This window comes from Salmo salar, chromosome ssa26 (assembly GCF_905237065.1).
Source record: "Salmo salar chromosome ssa26, Ssal_v3.1, whole genome shotgun sequence".
NCBI classification, from domain to species: Eukaryota; Metazoa; Chordata; class Actinopteri; order Salmoniformes; family Salmonidae; genus Salmo; species Salmo salar.
Window position 1 is genome coordinate 41,215,354 of NC_059467.1, and position 13,573 is coordinate 41,228,926.

Consider the following 13,573-nt stretch of genomic DNA (forward strand, 5'->3'; position numbering starts at 1 on the left):
AGTCAGTCTAATAACCAGTCAGTCTAATAACCAGTCTCTCCCTAATGACCAGTCTCTCCCTAATGACCAGTCAGTCAATAACCAGTCTCTCCCTAATGACCAGTCAGTCTAATAACCAGTCTCTCCCTAATGACCAGTCAGTCTAATAACCAGTCAGTCTAATAACCAGTCTCTCCCTAATGACCAGTCTCCCCTAATGACCAGTCTCTCCCTAATGACCAGTCAGTCTAATAACCAGTCTCTCCCTAATGACCAGTCAGTCTAATAACCAGTCAGTCCAATAACCAGTCTCTCCCTAATGACCAGTCTCTCCCTAATGACCAGTCAGTCTAATAACCAGTCTCCCCCTAATGACCAGTCAGTCTAACCCAATAACCAGTCAGTCTAATAACCAGTCTCTCCCTAATGACCAGTCTCTCCCTAATGACCAGTCAGTCTAATAACCAGTCCTCCCTAATGACCAGTCAGTCTAATAACCAGTCGTCTAATAACCAGTCTCCCCTAATGACCAGTCTCTCCCTAATGACCAGTCAGTCTAATAACCAGTCTCCCCCTAATGACCAGTCAGTCTAATAACCAGTCAGTCTAATAACCAGTCTCTCCCTAATGACCAGTCTCTCCCTAATGACCAGTCAGTCTAATAACCAGTCTCTCCCTAATGACCAGTCTCTCCCTAATGACCAGTCAGTCTAATAACCAGTCTCTCCCTAATGACCAGTCAGTCTAATAACCAGTCAGTCTAATAACCAGTCAGTCTAATAACCAGTCTCTCCCTAATGACCAGTCTCTCCCTAATGACCAGTCTCTCCCTAATGACCAGTCAGTCTAATAACCAGTCTCTCCCTAATGACCAGTCAGTCTAATAACCAGTCTCTCCCTAATGACCAGTCTCTCCCTAATGACCAGTCAGTCTAATAACCAGTCTCTCCCTAATGACCAGTCAGTCTAATAACCAGTCAGTCTAATAACCAGTCTCTCCCTAATGACCAGTCCTCCCTAATGACCAGTCTCTCCCAATGACCAGTCAGTCTAATAACCAGTCTCTCCCTAATGACCAGACAGTCTAATAACCAGTCTCTCCCTAATGACCAGTCAGTCTAATAACCAGTCAGTCTAATAACCAGTCTCTCCCTAATGACCAGTCTCTCCCTAATGACCAGTCAGTCTAATAACCAGTCTCTCCCTAACGACCAGTCAGTCTAATAACCAGTCTCTCCCTAATGACCAGTCTCTCCCTAATGACCAGTCAGTCTAATAACCAGTCTCTCCCTAACGACCAGTCAGTCTAATAACCAGTCTCTCCCTAATGACCAGTCTCTCCCTAATGACCAGTCTCCCCTAATGACCAGTCAGTCTAATAACCAGTCTCTCGCTAACGACCAGTCAGTCTAATAACCAGTCTCTCCCTAATGACCAGTCTCTCCCTAATGACCAGTCTCTCCCTAATGACCAGTCAGTCTAATAACCAGTCTCTCCCTAACGACCAGTCAGTCTAATAACCAGTCTCTCCCTAATGACCAGTCTCTCCCTAATGACCAGTCTCTCCCTAATGACCAGTCAGTCTAATAACCCGTCTCTCCCTAATGACCAGTCAGTCTAATAACCAGTCTCTCCCTAATGACCAGTCAGTCTAATAACCAGTCTCTCCCTAATGACCAGTCTCTCCCCAATGACCAGTCAGTAACCAGTCTCCCTAATAACCAGTCTCTCCCTAATGACCAGTCAGTATAATAACCAGTCTCTCCCTAATGACCAGTCAGTCTAATAACCAGTCTCTCCCTAATGACCAGTCAGTCTAATAACCAGTCTCTCCCTAATGACCAGTCAGTCTAATAACCAGTCTCTCCCTAATGACCAGTCAGTCTAATAACCAGTCTCTCCCTAATGACCAGTCAGTCTAATAACCAGTCTCTCCCTTATGACCAGTCAGTCTAATGACCAGTCTCTCCCCAATGACCAGTCAGTCTAATAACCAGTCTCTCCCTAATGACCAGTCTCTCCCTAATGACCAGTCAGTCTAACGACCAGTCTCTCCCTAATGACCAGTCTCTCCCTAATAACCAGTCTCTCCCTAATGACCAGTCAGTCTATAACCAGTCTCCTCCCTAATGACCAGTCAGTCTAATAACCAGTCTCTCCCTAATGACCAGTCAGTCTAATAACCAGTCTCTCCCTAATGACCAGTCAGTCTAATAACCAGTCTCTCCATAATGACCAGTCTCTCCCTAATGACCAGTCTCTCCCTAATGACCAGTCAGTCTAATAACCAGTCAGTCTAATAACCAGTCTCTCCCTAATGACCAGTCTCTCCCTAATGACCAGTCAGTCTAATAACCAGTCTCTCCCTAATGACCAGTCAGTCTAATAACCAGTCTCTCCCTAATGACCAGTCTCTCCCTAATGACCAGTCAGTCTAATAACCAGTCTCTCCCTAATGACCAGTCAGTCTAATAACCAGTCTCCCCAATGACCAGGCTCTCCCTAATGACCAGTCAGTCTAATAACCAGTCTCTCCCTAATGACCAGTCAGTCTAATAACCAGTCAGTCTAATAACCAGTCTCTCCCTAATGACCAGTCTCTCCCTAATGACCAGTCTCTCCTTAATGACCAGTCAGTCTAATAACCAGTCCCTCCCTAACCACCAGTCAGTCTAATAACCAGTCTCTCCCTAATGACCAGTCTCTCCCTAATGACCAGTCAGTCTAATAACCAGTCTCTCCCTAACGACCAGTCAGTCTAATAACCAGTCTCTCCCTAATGACCAGTCTCTCCCTAATGACCAGTCTCTCCATAATGACCAGTCAGTCTAATAACCAGTCTCTCCCTAACGACCAGTCAGTCTAATAACCAGTCTCTCCCTAATGACCAGTCTCTCCCTAATGACCAGTCTCTCCCTAATGACCAGTCAGTCTAATAACCAGTCTCTCCCTAACGACCAGTCAGTCTAATAACCAGTCTCTCCCTAATGACCAGTCTCCCCTAATGACCAGTCTCTCCCTAATGACCAGTCACAACCCGTCTCTCCCTAATGACCAGTCAGTCTAATAACCAGTCTCTCCCTAACGACCAGTCAGTCTAATAACCAGTCTCTCCCTAATGACCAGTCTCTCCCTAATGACCAGTCAGTCTAATAACCAGTCTCTCCCCAATAACCAGTCTCTCCCTAACGACCAGTCAGTCTAATAACCAGTCTCTCCCTAATGACCAGTCAGTCTAATAACCAGTCTCTCCCTAATGACCAGTCAGTCTAATAACCAGTCTCTCCCTAATGACCAGTCAGTCTAATAACCAGTCTCTCCCTAATGACCAGTTAGTCTAATGACCAGTCAGTCTAATAACCAGTCTCTCCCTAATGACCAGTCAGTCTAATAACCAGTCTCTCCCTAATGACCAGTCAGTCTAATAACCAGTCTCTCCCTTATGACCAGTCAGTCTAATGACCAGTCTCTCCCTAATGACCAGTCAGTCTAATAACCAGTCTCTCCCTAATGACCAGTCTCTCCCTAATGACCAGTCAGTCTAATGACCAGTCTCTCCCTAATGACCAGTCTCTCCCTAATAACCAGTCTCTCCCTAATGACCAGTCAGTCTAATAACCAGTCTCTCCCTAATAACCAGTCTCTCCCTAATAACCAGTCAGTCTAATAACCAGTCTCTCCCTAATGACCAGTCAGTCTAATAACCAGTCTCTCCCTAATGACCAGTCAGTCTAATAACCAGTCTCTCCATAATGACCAGTCTCTCCCTAATGACCAGTCAGTCTAATAACCAGTCTCTCCCTAATGACCAGTCAGTCTAATAACCAGTCAGTCTAATAACCAGTCTCTCCCTAATGACCAGTCTCTCCCTAATGACCAGTCAGTCTAATAACCAGTCTCTCCCTAATGACCAGTCAGTCTAATAACCAGTCTCTCCATAATGACCAGTCTCTCCCTAATGACCAGTCAGTCTAATAACCAGTCTCTCCCTAATGACCAGTCAGTCTAATAACCAGTCAGTCTAATAACCAGTCTCTCCCTAATGACCAGTCTCTTCCTAATGACCAGTCAGTCTAATAACCAGTCTCTCCCTAATGACCAGTCAGTCTAATAACCAGTCAGTCTAATAACCAGTCTCTCCCTAATGACCAGTCTCTCCCTAATGACCAGTCTCTCCCTAATGACCAGTCAGTCTAATAACCAGTCTCTCCCTAACGACCAGTCAGTCTAATAACCAGTCTCTCCCTAATGACCAGTCTCTCCCTAATGACCAGTCTCTCCCTAATGACCAGTCAGTCTAATAACCAGTCTCTCCCTAACGACCAGTCAGTCTAATAACCAGTCTCTCCCTAATGACCAGTCAGTCTAATAACCAGTCTCTCCCTAATGACCAGTCTCTCCCTAATGACCAGTCAGTCTAATAACCAGTCTCTCCATAATGACCAGTCTCTCCCTAATGACCAGTCAGTCTAATAACCAGTCTCTCCCTAATGACCAGTCAGTCTAATAACCAGTCAGTCTAATAACCAGTCTCTCCCTAATGACCAGTCTCTCCCTAATGACCAGTCAGTCTAATAACCAGTCTCTCCCTAATGACCAGTCAGTCTAATAACCAGTCTCTCCCTAATGACCAGTCTCTCCCTAATGACCAGTCAGTCTAATAACCAGTCTCTCCCTAATGACCAGTCAGTCTAATAACCAGTCAGTCTAATAACCAGTCTCTCCCTAATGACCAGTCTCTCCCTAATGACCAGTCAGTCTAATAACCAGTCTCTCCCTAATGACCAGTCAGTCTAATAACCAGTCTCTCCCTAATGACCAGTCAGTCTAATAACCAGTCAGTCCAATAACCAGTCTCTCCCTAATGACCAGGCTCTTCCTAATGACCAGTCAGTCTAATAACCAGTCTCTCCCTAATGACCAGTCAGTCTAATAACCAGTCAGTCTAATAACCAGTCTCTCCCTAATGACCAGTCTCTCCCTAATGACCAGTCTCTCCCTAATGACCAGTCAGTCTAATAACCAGTCTCTCCCTAACGACCAGTCAGTCTAATAACCAGTCTCTCCCTAATGACCAGTCTCTCCCTAATGACCAGTCTCTCCCTAATGACCAGTCAGTCTAATAACCAGTCTCTCCCTAACGACCAGTCAGTCTAATAACCAGTCTCTCCCTAATGACCAGTCAGTCTAATAACCAGTCTCTCCCTAATGACCAGTCTCTCCCTAATGACCAGTCAGTCTAATAACCAGTCTCTCCATAATGACCAGTCTCTCCCTAATGACCAGTCAGTCTAATAACCAGTCTCTCCCTAATGACCAGTCAGTCTAATAACCAGTCTCTCCCTAATGACCAGTCTCTCCCTAATGACCAGTCAGTCTAATAACCAGTCTCTCCCTAACGACCAGTCAGTCTAATAACCAGTCTCTCCCTAATGACCAGTCTCTCCCTAATGACCAGTCTCTCCCTAATGACCAGTCAGTCTAATAACCAGTCTCTCCCTAACGACCAGTCAGTCTAATAACCAGTCTCTCCCTAATGACCAGTCAGTCTAATAACCAGCAGTCTAATAACCAGTCTCTCCCTAATGACCAGTCTCCCTAATGACCAGTCAGTCTAATAACCAGTCTCTCCCTAACGACCAGTCAGTCTAATAACCAGTCTCTCCCTAATGACCAGTCTCTCCCTAATGACCAGTCTCTCCCTAATGACCAGTCAGTCTAATAACCAGTCTCTCCCTAACGACCAGTCAGTCTAATAACCAGTCTCTCCCTAATGACCAGTCTCTCCCTAATGACCAGTCAGTCTAATAACCAGTCTCTCCCTAACGACCAGTCAGTCTAATAACCAGTCTCTCCCTAATGACCAGTCTCTCCCTAATGACCAGTCTCTCCCTAATGACCAGTCTCTCCCTAATGACCAGTCAGTCTAATAACCAGTCTCTCCCTAACGACCAGTCAGTCTAATAACCAGTCTCTCCCTAATGACCAGTCTCTCCCTAATGACCAGTCTCTCCCTAATGACCAGTCAGTCTAATAACCCGTCTCTCCCTAATGACCAGTCAGTCTAATAACCAGTCTCTCCCTAATGACCAGTCAGTCTAATAACCAGTCTCTCCCTAATGACCAGTCTCTCCCTAATGACCAGTCAGTCTAATAACCAGTATCTCCCTAATAACCAGTCTCTCCCTAACGACCAGTCAGTCTAATAACCAGTCTCTCCCTAATGACCAGTCAGTCTAATAACCAGTCTCTCCCTAATGACCAGTCAGTCTAATAACCAGTCTCTCCCTAATGACCAGTCTCTCCCTAATGACCAGTCAGTCTAATAACCAGTCTCTCCCTATTGACCAGTCTCTCGCTAATGACCAGTCAGTCTAATAACCAATCAGTCTAATAACCAGTCTCTCCCTAATGACCAGTCTCTCCCTAATGACCAGTCAGTCTAATAACCAATCAGTCTAATAACCAGTCTCTCCCTAACGACCAGTCAGTCTAATAACCAGTCTCTCCCTAATGACCAGTCTCTCCCTAATGACCAGTCTCTCCCTAATGACCAGTCTCTCCCTAATGACCAGTCTCTCCCTAATGACCAGTCAGTCTAATAACCAATCAGTCTAATAACCAGTCTCTCCCTAATGACCAGTCTCTCCCTAGTGACCAGTCAGTCTAATAACCAGTCTCTCCCTAATGACCAGTCAGTCAGTCTAATAACCAGTCAGTCTAATAACCAGTCAGTCTAATAACCAGTCAGTCTAATAACCAGTCTCTCCCTAATGACCAGTCAGTCTAATAACCAGTCTCTCCCTAATGACCAGTCTCTTTCCCTAACGACCAGTCTCTCCCTAATGACCAGTCTCTCCCTAATGACCAGTCTCTTTCCCTAACAACCAGTCTCTCCCTAATGACCAGTCAGTCTAATAACCAGTCTCTCCCTAATGACCAGTCAGTCTAATAACCAGTCTCTCCCTAATGACCAGTCAGTCTAATAACCAATCTCTCCCTAATGACCAGTCAGTCTAATAACCAGTCTCTCCCTAATGACCAGTCTCTCCCTAATGACCAGTCAGTCTAATAACCAGTCTCTCCCTAATGACCAGTCAGTCTAATAACCAGTCTCTCCCTAATGACCAGTCTCTCCCTAATGACCAGTCAGTCTAATAACCAGTCTCTCCCTAATGACCAGTCAGTCTAATAACCAGTCTCTCCCTAATAACCAGTCTCTCCCTAATGACCAGTCAGTCTAATAACCAGTCTCTCCCTAATGACCAGTCAGTCTAATAACCAGTCTCTCCCTAATGACCAGTCTCTCCCTAATGACCAGTCAGTCTAATAACCAGTCTCTCCCTAATGACCAGTCAGTCTAATAACCAGTCAGTCTAATAACCAGTCTCTCCCTAATGACCAGTCTCTCCCTAATGACCAGTCAGTCTAATAACCAGTCTCTCCCTAATGACCAGTCAGTCTAATAACCAGTCTCTCCCTAATGACCAGTCAGTCTAATAACCAGTCAGTCTAATAACCAGTCTCTCCCTAATGACCAGTCAGTCTAATAACCAGTCTCTCCATAATGACCAGTCTCTCCCTAATGACCAGTCAGTCTAATAACCAGTCTCTCCCTAATGACCAGTCAGTCTAATAACCAGTCAGTCTAATAACCAGTCTCTCCCTAATGACTAGTCTCTCCCTAATGACCAGTCTCTCCCTAATGACCAGTCTCTCCCTAATGACCAGTCAGTCTAATAACCAGTCTCTCCCTAACGACCAGTCAGTCTAATAACCAGTCTCTCCCTAATGACCAGTCTCTCCCTAATGACCAGTCTCTCCCTAATGACCAGTCAGTCTAATAACCAGTCTCTCCCTAACGACCAGTCAGTCTAATAACCAGTCTCTCCCTAATGACCAGTCTCTCCCTAATGACCAGTCTCTCCCTAATGACCAGTCAGTCTAATAACCAGTCTCTCCCTAACGACCAGTCAGTCTAATAACCAGTCTCTCCCTAATGACCAGTCTCTCCCTAATGACCAGTCTCTCCATAATGACCAGTCTCTCCATAATGACCAGTCAGTCTAATAACCAGTCTCTCCCTAACGACCAGTCAGTCTAATGACCAGTCTCTCCCTAATGACCAGTCTCTCCCTAATGACCAGTCTCTCCCTAATGACCAGTCAGTCTAATAACCAGTCTCTCCCTAACGACCAGTCAGTCTAATAACCCGTCTCTCCCTAATGACCAGTCAGTCTAATAACCAGTCTCTCCATAATGACCAGTCTCTCCCTAATGACCAGTCAGTCTAATAACCAATCAGTCTAATAACCAGTCTCTCCCTAACGACCAGTCAGTCTAATAACCAGTCTCTCCCTAATGACCAGTCTCTCCCTAATGACCAGTCTCTCCCTAATGACCAGTCTCTCCCTAGTGACCAGTCAGTCTAATAACCAGTCTCTCCCTAATGACCAGTCAGTCAGTCTAATAACCAGTCAGTCTAATAACCAGTCAGTCTAATAACCAGTCTCTCCCTAATGACCAGTCAGTCTAATAACCAGTCTCTCCCTAATAACCAGTCAGTCTAATAACCAGTCTCTCCCTAATGACCAGTCAGTCTAATAACCAGTCAGTCCAATAACCAGTCTCTCCCTAATAACCAGTCTCTCCCTAATGGCCAGTCTCTTTCCCTAACAACCAGTCTCTCCCTAATGACCAGTCAGTCTAATAACCAGTCTCTCCCTAATGACCAGTCAGTCTAATAACCAATCAGTCTAATAACCAGTCTCTCCCTAATGACCAGTCAGTCTAATAACCAGTCTCTCCCTAATGACCAGTCAGTCTAATAACCAATCTCTCCCTAATGACCAGTCAGTCTAATAACCAGTCTCTCCCTAATGACCAGTCTCTCCCTAATGACCAGTCAGTCTAATAACCCGTCTCTCCCTAATGACCAGTCAGTCTAATAACCAGTCTCTCCCTAATGTCCAGTCAGTCTAATAACCAGTCAGTCTAATAACCAGTCATCTAATAACCAGTCTCCCTAATGACCAGTCTCTCCCTAATGACCAGTCAGTCTAATAACCAGTCTCTCCATAATGACCAGTCTCTCCCTAATGACCAGTCAGTCTAATAACCAGTCAGTCTATTAACTAGTCTCCCCTAATGACCAGTATCTCCCTAATGACCAGTCAGTCTAATAACCAGTCTCTCCCTAATGACCAGTCAGTCTAATAACCAGTCAGTCTAATAACCAGTCTCTCCCTAATGACCAGTCCCTCCCTAATGACCAGTCAGTCTAATAACCAGTCTCTCCATAATGACCAGTCTCTCCCTAATGACCAGTCAGTCTAATAACCAGTCTCACCCTAATGACCAGTCAGTCTAATAACCAGTCAGTCCTAATAACCAGTCTCTCCCTAATGACCAGTCTCTCCCTAATGACCAGTCAGTCTAATAACCAGTCTCTCCCTAATGACCAGTCAGTCTAATAACCAGTCTCCCATAATGACCAGTCTCTCCCTAATGACCAGTCAGTCTAATAACCAGTCTCTCCCTAATGACCAGTCAGTCTAATAACCAGTCAGTCTAATAACCAGTCTCTCCCTAATGACCAGTCTCTCCCTAATGACCAGTCAGTCTAATAACCAGTCTCTCCCTAATGACCAGTCAGTCTAATAACCAGTCAGTCTAATAACCAGTCTCTCCCTAATGACCAGTCTCTCCCTAATGACTAGTCTCTCCCTAATGACCAGTCAGTCTAATAACCAGTCTCTCCCTAACGACCAGTCAGTCTAATAACCAGTCTCTCCCTAATGACCAGTCTCTCCCTAATGACCAGTCTCTCCCTAATGACCAGTCAGTCTAATAACCAGTCTCTCCCTAACGACCAGTCAGTCTAATAACCAGTCTCTCCCTAATGACCAGTCAGTCTAATAACCAGTCAGTCTAATAACCAGTCTCTCCCTAATGACCAGTCTCTCCCTAATGACCAGTCAGTCTAATAACCAGTCTCTCCCTAACGACCAGTCAGTCTAATAACCAGTCTCTCCCTAATGACCAGTCTCTCCCTAATGACCAGTCTCTCCCTAATGACCAGTCAGTCTAATAACCAGTCTCTCTCTAACGACCAGTCAGTCTAATAACCAGTCTCTCCCTAATGACCAGTCTCTCCCTAATGACCAGTCAGTCTAATAACCAGTCTCTCCCTAACGACCAGTCAGTTTAATGACCAGTCTCTCCCTAATGACCAGTCTCTCCCTAATGACCAGTCTCTCCCTAATGACCAGTCAGTCTAATAACCAGTCTCTCCCTAACGACCAGTCAGTCTAATAACCAGTCTCTCCCTAATGACCAGTCTCTCCCTAATGACCAGTCTCTCCCTAATGACCAGTCAGTCTAATAACCAGTCTCTCTCTAACGACCAGTCAGTCTAATAACCAGTCTCTCCCTAATGACCAGTCTCTCCCTAATGACCAGTCTCTCCCTAATGACCAGTCAGTCTAATAACCCGTCTCTCCCTAATGACCAGTCAGTCTAATAACCAGTCTCTCCCTAATGACCAGTCAGTCTAATAACCAGTCTCTCCCTAATGACCAGTCTCTCCCTAATGACCAGTCAGTCTAATAACCAGTATCTCCCTAATAACCAGTCTCTCCATAACGACCAGTCAGTCTAATAACCAGTCTCTCCCTAATGACCAGTCAGTCTAATAACCAGTCTCTCCCTAATGACCAGTCAGTCTAATAACCAGTCTCTCCCTAATGACCAGTCTCTCCCTAATGACCAGTCAGTCTAATAACCAGTCTCTCCCTAATGACCAGTCTCTCCCTAATGACCAGTCAGTCTAATAACCAATCAGTCTAATAACCAGTCTCTCCCTAATGACCAGTCTCTCCCTAATGACCAGTCAGTCTAATAACCAATCAGTCTAATAACCAGTCTCTCCCTAACGACCAGTCAGTCTAATAACCAGTCTCTCCCTAATGACCAGTCTCTCCCTAATGACCAGTCTCTCCCTAATGACCAATCTCTCCCTAATGACCAGTCAGTCTAATAACCAATCAGTCTAATAACCAGTCTCTCCCTAATGACCAGTCTCTCCCTAATGACCAGTCTCTCCCTAATGACCAGTCTCTCCCTAATGACCAATCTCTCCCTAATGACCAATCTCTCCCTAATGACCAGTCAGTCTAATAACCAGTCAGTCTAATAACCAGTCTCTCCCTAATGACCAGTCAGTCAAACTAATAACCAGTCAGTCAAACTAATAACCAGTCAGTCTAATAACCAGTCAGTCTAATAACCAGTCTCTCCCTAATGACCAGTCTCTTTCCCTAACGACCAGTCTCTTTCCCTAACGACCAGTCTCTTTCCCTAACAACCAGTCTCTCCCTAATGACCAGTCAGTCTAATAACCAGTCTCTCCCTAATGACCAGTCTCTTTCCCTAACAACCAGTCTCTCCCTAATGACCAGTCTCTTTCCCTAACAACCAGTCTCTCCCTAATGACCAGTCAGTCTAATAAACAGTCTCTCCCTAATGACCAGTCAGTCTAATAACTAGTCTCTCCCTAATGACCAGTCAGTCTAATAACCAATCTCTCCCTAATGACCAGTCAGTCTAATAACCAGTCTCTCCCTAATGACCAGTCTCTCCCTAATGACCAGTCAGTCTAATAACCAGTCTCTCCCTAATGACCAGTCAGTCTAATAACCAGTCTCTCCCTAATAACCAGTCTCTCCCTAATGACCAGTCAGTCTAATAACCAGTCTCTCCCTAATGACCAGTCAGTCTAATAACCAGTCAGTCTAATAACCAGTCTCTCCCTAATGACCAGTCTCTCCCTAATGACCAGTCTCTCCCTAATGACCAGTCAGTCTAATAACCAGTCTCTCCCTAACGACCAGTCAGTCTAATAACCAGTCTCTCCCTAATGACCAGTCTCTCCCTAATGACCAGTCTCTCCCTAATGACCAGTCAGTCTAATAACCAGTCTCTCCCTAACGACCAGTCAGTCTAATAACCAGTCTCTCCCTAATGACCAGTCAGTCTAATAACCAATCAGTCTAATAACCAGTCTCTCCCTAATGACCAGTCTCTCCCTAATGACCAGTCTCTCCATAATGACCAGTCAGTCTAATAACCAGTCTCTCCCTAACGACCAGTCAGTCTAATAACCAGTCTCTCCCTAATGACCAGTCTCTCCCTAATGACCAGTCTCTCCCTAATGACCAGTCAGTCTAATAACCAGTCTCTCCCTAACGACCAGTCAGTCTAATAACCCGTCTCTCCCTAATGACCAGTCAGTCTAATAACCAGTCTCTCCCTAATGACCAGTCTCTCCCTAATGACCAGTCAGTCTAATAACCAGTATCTCCCTAATAACCAGTCTCTCCCTAATGACCAGTCAGTCTAATAACCAGTCTCTCCCTAATGACCAGTCAGTCTAATAACCAGTCTCTCCCTAATGACCAGTCAGTCTAATAACCAGTCTCTCCCTAATGACCAGTCTCTCCCTAATGACCAGTCAGTCTAATAACCAGTCTCTCCCTAATGACCAGTCTCTCCCTAATGACCAGTCAGTCTAATAACCAATCAGTCTAATGACCAGTCTCTCCCTAATGACCAGTCTCTCCCTAATGACCAGTCAGTCTAATAACCAATCAGTCTAATAACCAGTCTCTCCCTAACGACCAGTCAGTCTAATAACCAGTCTCTCCCTAATGACCAGTCTCTCCCTAATGACCAGTCTCTCCCTAATGACCAGTCTCTCCCTAGTGACCAGTCAGTCTAATAACCAGTCTCTCCCTAATGACCAGTCAGTCAGTCTAATAACCAGTCAGTCTAATAACCAGTCTCTCCCTAATGACCAGTCAGTCTAATAACCAGTCTCTCCCTAATAACCAGTCAGTCTAATAACCAGTCTCTCCCTAATGACCAGTCAGTCTAATAACCAGTCAGTCTAATAACCAGTCTCTCCCCTAATGACCAGTCTCTTTCCCTAACAACCAGTCTCTCCCTAATGACCAGTCAGTCTAATAACCAGTCTCTCCCTAATGACCAGTCAGTCTAATAACCAATCAGTCTAATAACCAGTCTCTCCCTAATGACCAGTCAGTCTAATAACCAGTCTCTCCCTAATGACCAGTCAGTCTAATAACCAATCTCTCCCTAATGACCAGTCAGTCTAATAACCAGTCTCTCCCTAATGACCAGTCTCTCCCTAATGACCAGTCAGTCTAATAACCCGTCTCTCCCTAATGACCAGTCAGTCTAATAACCAGTCTCTCCCTAATGTCCAGTCAGTCTAATAACCAGTCTCTCCCTAATGACCAGTCAGTCTAATAACCAGTCAGTCTAATAACCAGTCTCTCCCCTAATGACCAGTCTCTCCCTAATGACCAGTCAGTCTAATAACCAGTCTCTCCATAATGACCAGTCTCTCCCTAATGACCAGTCAGTCTAATAACCAGTCAGTCTAATAACTAGTCTCTCCCTAATGACCAGTATCTCCCTAATGACCAGTCAGTCTAATAACCAGTCTCTCCCTAATGACCAGTCAGTCTAATAACCAGTCAGTCTAATAACCAGTCTCTCCCTAATGACCAGT

The 13,573-nt window shown here is 45.2% G+C and overlaps 1 protein-coding gene across 1 annotated transcript in view; it reads right to left on the minus strand.

The window, feature by feature from the left end:
- Nucleotides 1-13,573, minus strand: part of LOC123730756 (activating signal cointegrator 1) — a 115,641-nt gene that overhangs the window by 63,406 nt on the left and 38,662 nt on the right. The gene's annotated exons all lie outside the window — the stretch shown is intronic.